Source organism: Anopheles gambiae (genome assembly GCF_943734735.2).
Source record: "Anopheles gambiae chromosome X unlocalized genomic scaffold, idAnoGambNW_F1_1 X_unloc_9, whole genome shotgun sequence".
Classification (NCBI taxonomy): domain Eukaryota; kingdom Metazoa; phylum Arthropoda; class Insecta; order Diptera; family Culicidae; genus Anopheles; species Anopheles gambiae.
Genome location: NW_026902703.1, coordinates 107,501 through 112,500, shown reverse-complemented (window position 1 = coordinate 112,500; position 5,000 = coordinate 107,501).

Below are 5,000 nucleotides of genomic sequence, written 5' to 3'. Positions count from 1 at the left end.
AAAATCATGAAACTTACACCACGTCCCTAGGTTGTGCACAAAACGTAACGATAAAGTGCCGGCGAGGTTAGAGGTGCACCAAAATTGTGTACCGATTAGGAAAAGTACTCTATGTTGCTATGACTTGGGTAAAAAGTGTTGATTAACTGCTGGTTACGATAGACAGTTGCTTATCGTACACATCGCAAACGAACACCCCTTAGTGAGCAGTAGCAGAAGTCGATGGAACAAAGCGAATGCATTACAAACTGATCAAGTAAAATAAGGAACGCTACGTACTAGGACTTCTTTCCAAGAATGGTGTCCGCGACGGGAGGGCAAGCGTCCTTCCCAGGTTTCCCTAGTAAACCTTGTATGGTAAACATACCCAAGCGTGTCCGTAAGCACGTAACGATAGTCACGAACGAGCACATACCTAGGGAAAGTACTCTACGTACTAGGACTTCTGTCCAAGAATGGTGTCCGCGACGGTCGGGCACTGTGACGCAATTACCAAATCCTAGAATCGTACAAGCAGTGTGTACAAACATAAACATTAACGCGTTCGCTCGGGCTGCGCCGTCCGTGTTGAACACAAATGCGGGTGATTATATGAGTGGATGGACAAAAACATGCGTGGCGAAGACAATTTTCTGCACGATGTGCACATAGCTCATTTCGTCGTCCCGGGCGAATGGAAAAACACAAAAATCTCGAGTATCTTTCTAGGTTTCTGTTATAAAAGGGCAGGCCAAAAGGTGACCGGTTGAGATGAGCATTTTAAGCATGCAAGCACTTAATTGCAACTTTTCCTACAAAAACTAGGTACGTACACGTAGATTGTATCAACATGGACATCCATGATTGCGTACGCCCGGGCTGCGCCCTCCGTGTTGTACTTTCCCTGATTGGTACACAATTTTGGTGCAAGTGTACCAACATCGACATCTATGAACGCGTACGCTCGAGCTGCACCCTCCGTCTTGTACTTTCCCTGATCGGTACACAGTTTTGGTGCACGGCTATCCCGAAAGGCAACTTGTACCAACATCGACATCCATGAACGCGTACGTAGCGTACTTTCCCTGATCGGTACACAATGTTGGTGCACGGCATAGGAAATGGGCTTAAAATGGTCAAACTCAATCCATTTCCACTAAAGATAGTCAATAACAGCTGTGCCGATGAAGTAGGGCACGATGCAAGTCAATGTTATTTAATGAATTACATGTTCACCATACATTTCAGTACAAAATTGCTCGGTCAGACCTACAAAGTGCTATATCTCGAATACTAAACGTCGCAGATGGGTGTCGTAGAACAATTTTAAGTTCGTCTAACGATTCTACATCCGATTCTGGATAGTGGTTTTTCGACCACTTTTCAACATTTTGTGACGCCCCGAACCTAGGGGCAGCTCCCTAGCTTTTTTTCAAAAATGTGCACCGAACGGGCCAGAGAGCTCGAGTAGTCGAAAAATTTTTTTTTGCTAAAACCCCTCAAAACGTGTCAGGAACGCACCCTAGATGATGAAAAGTGCAACCAGAATGTCAATCGACAACATGCCCGGGGGTACAAATTTGCTCTACGCGTCCTTAGGTAGGGTACTTTTTCATACAAACATCAAAGTGTACGGTGCACAAAGTGCGCGGAACAAAAATTGCTCGGTCAGACCTAGGACGGGCCATATCTCGAATACTAAACGTCGCAGATGGGTGTCGTAGAACAATTTTAAGTTCGTCTAACGATTCTACATCCGATTCTGGATAGTGGTTTTTCGACCACTTTTCAACATTTTGTGACACCCCGAACCTAGGGGCAGCTCCCTAGCTTTTTTCAAAAATGTGCACCGAACGGGCCAGAGAGCTCGAGTAGGCGAAAATTTTTTTTTTGCTAAAACCCCTCAAAACGTGTCAGGAACGCACCCTAGATGATGAAAAGTGCAACCAGAATGTCAATCGACAACATGCCCGGGGGTACAAATTTGCTCTACGCGTCCCTAGGTAGGGTACTTTTTCATACAAACATCAAAGTGTACGGTGCACAAAGTGCGCGGAACAAAAATTGCTCGGTCAGACCTACAAAGTGCTATATCTCGAATACTAAACGTCGCAGATGGGTGTCGTAGAACAATTTTAAGTTCGTCTAACGATTCTACATCCGATTCTGGATAGTGGTTTTTCGACCACTTTTCAACATTTTGTGACACCCCGAACCTAGGGGCAGCTCCCTAGCTTTTTTCAAAAATGTGCACCGAACGGGCCAGAGAGCTCGAGTAGTCGAAAATTTTTTTTTTGCTAAAACCCCTCAAAACGTGTCAGGAACGCACCCTAGATGATGAAAAGTGCAACCAGAACGTCAATCGACAACATGCCCGGGGGTACAAATTTGCTCTACGCGTCCCTAGGTAGGGTACTTTTTCATACAAACATCAAAGTGTACGGTGCACAAAGTGCGCGGAACAAAAATTGCTCGGTCAGACCTAGGACGGGCCATATCTCGAATACTAAACGTCGCAGATGGGTGTCGTAGAACAATTTTAAGTTCGTCTAACGATTCTACATCCGATTCTGGATAGTGGTTTTTCGACCACTTTTCAACATTTTGTGACGCCCCGAACCTAGGGGCAGCTCCCTAGCTTTTTTCAAAAATGTGCACCGAACGGGCCAGAGAGCTCGAGTAGGCGAAAAATTTTTTTTTCCTAAAACCCCTCAAAACGTGTCAGGAACGCACCCTAGATGATGAAAAGTGCAACCAGAACGTCAAACGACAACTTTGTTGGGGGTACCCTTTTTACTCTACGGGCCACTAGCTTAGGCGCGCCAACAGCGCTTTCCTCTCGGGTTCCCATTTTTTGCCCTCCTGGGATTATGATCATTTACTCATTGCCTACTATAGGGAAGGTACCTTGCTCCGAGGTCAAAAATGAAGATTTCACCAAATCGTAGTTTTAACCTCTATTTAGTCGTAGGAGCATGGTTTGCAGTGTCCGTGGGTCATATAAGCCCCCGTTTGGGTCATACGTCCCCTCCCCGATGAAAATCGTCATATGACTATAGGCCGAACTTATGAAGCAAAAGTGGTGTCTGGTGAGTTCTGCCGATGATCTTAACCTATGATTTTGAGTTTCCACTCTTTCAAAACGTTTCCTGGAGCAGTACATCACGGGTCTACGGACCCAAAGACTTCGTTGCGATGGTTTCAAGCATAAAAGTTGTAACAGTTAAGGGTTTTTAATACGCGTATATTATATCATTGCTTGAAACTAAGCTTCGTTGTCTTTAAACTCTGCAAGACCAATCGAACTTCTTAGGGAAACTCGAAGCATTCACGCTAAGCTGGTGGTGCAGGGCACATAGCGTGATGAAACCGGGTTTCCCTAACCAATGTGGCATATTTTTTCCCTGAGAGTGAAGCTCAGACCCACGTAGGGGAGAGCGAAGTGGAACTTTAATGTTCAATGCAGCAAATGTTCGCCATGCGGATAAACAAGTTGGAATAGTTCAATGTAGTGTAATGCAAACACGAATCGCAAATAACGATACGGGACCCAGAAGCAATTCTGCGGATCCCTCGGGGAGTGGTGAGTTGATATAAATTAGAGGTGAAAGTCCAAGTTGTTCGAGCTCCGGCTCGGCAGCCGATACGAGGTTCCTGTTGAGCTTGTTTGTACATCGCGCAGAGGCGCCGTTCGGTTCTAGCAATGATTCCCGCCACCATGTTCCATGCGTGCAGAGATCCGTTAGAGCTCGTTCAATGTGTCCCGCCGTGATTACGAAAAAGTCCAACAGTTGACTTAGTTGGGTGTGCGTCAAGTAATCGCGCAGAGATGCCGATCGGTTCCTAGCAATGTTTCCCGTCACAAGGTGGTATTGGCACCTGTGCAGAGTGGCCGTTAGCAATGTCTCCCGTATCACGGTGGTGTACCATCACTAGTGCAGAGTGACCGCTAGCAATGTCTCCCGTCACAAGGTGGTAGCCCAGAAGTGCAGAGAAGCCGCTGTAGCAAAGTCTCCCGTATCACGTTGGAGTTCTTCCACTAGTGCAGAGAGATCGCTGAACCGTTCAATGTGTCCCGTCGTGGTGTGCTTGTACCGAGCACGTAGGATGCACCTTGCTTTGTTGGTTTGGGATAGGAGTGGTCGCGCAACTGCCTCCACGCCGCAGAGTGCCAGTTCGGATTGAAGGTCAACTTTAGCCGTTCAATGCATCAGTCGGTGGGTGTTCAGATGGCATCACAACTTCCCCTAGGTGCTCAAGTTGGCTGGGTTGTAAAGCATGTACACATGCGCAGAGTATCGTGCGTACTAGCAAAGTCTCCCGTCACGGTGGTTACGCATGAGTTCCATGCAGTGCAGAGAGATCGTTAGTGCGTGCAATGTACCAGTCGATGTGTCGTACCGGCATACAACCCCGCTTAGAGGCCCGTCACTCGAAGAGGACAAGAAAGAGTGCGCAGAGTGCCGTACCGGCATAGCAATGTCTCCAGACATACGTTGGGACACCCGACGCAGTGCAGAGAGATCCGCTAGCCGTGTGCAATGCATCCGACGTTGCCTGCTTGTGCAGTCTATCGAGTGGCGCCAACGGACGCTCTGGCGTCACAGAACAAATCTCGGTGGTCACGGGGGACTTGCGCCTCGCGTGATCAAGAGTGTAGTTCGTGTTCAAGCAATTGACTCGAATTCTGGTTGATCCTACCAGTGATATACGCTCGTCTCAAAGGTTAAGCCATGCATGTCTAAGTACAAGCTTCCTAGAAAGTGAAACCGCATAAGGCTCAGTATAACAGCTATAATTTACAAGATCCTCATCCAAACAGTTACTTGGATAACTGTGGAAAAGCCAGAGCTAATACATGCATTATGCCGGGACTGTTGGCCTCCGGGTCGGCGGAACTGGTGCACTTATTAGTTAAACCAATCGCCTCCGGGCGCTTTGAGTTGAAATCTGGATAAGGATGCCGATCGTACGGTCGCTTGCGACTGACGACAGATCTTTCAAATGTCTGCCCTATCAAC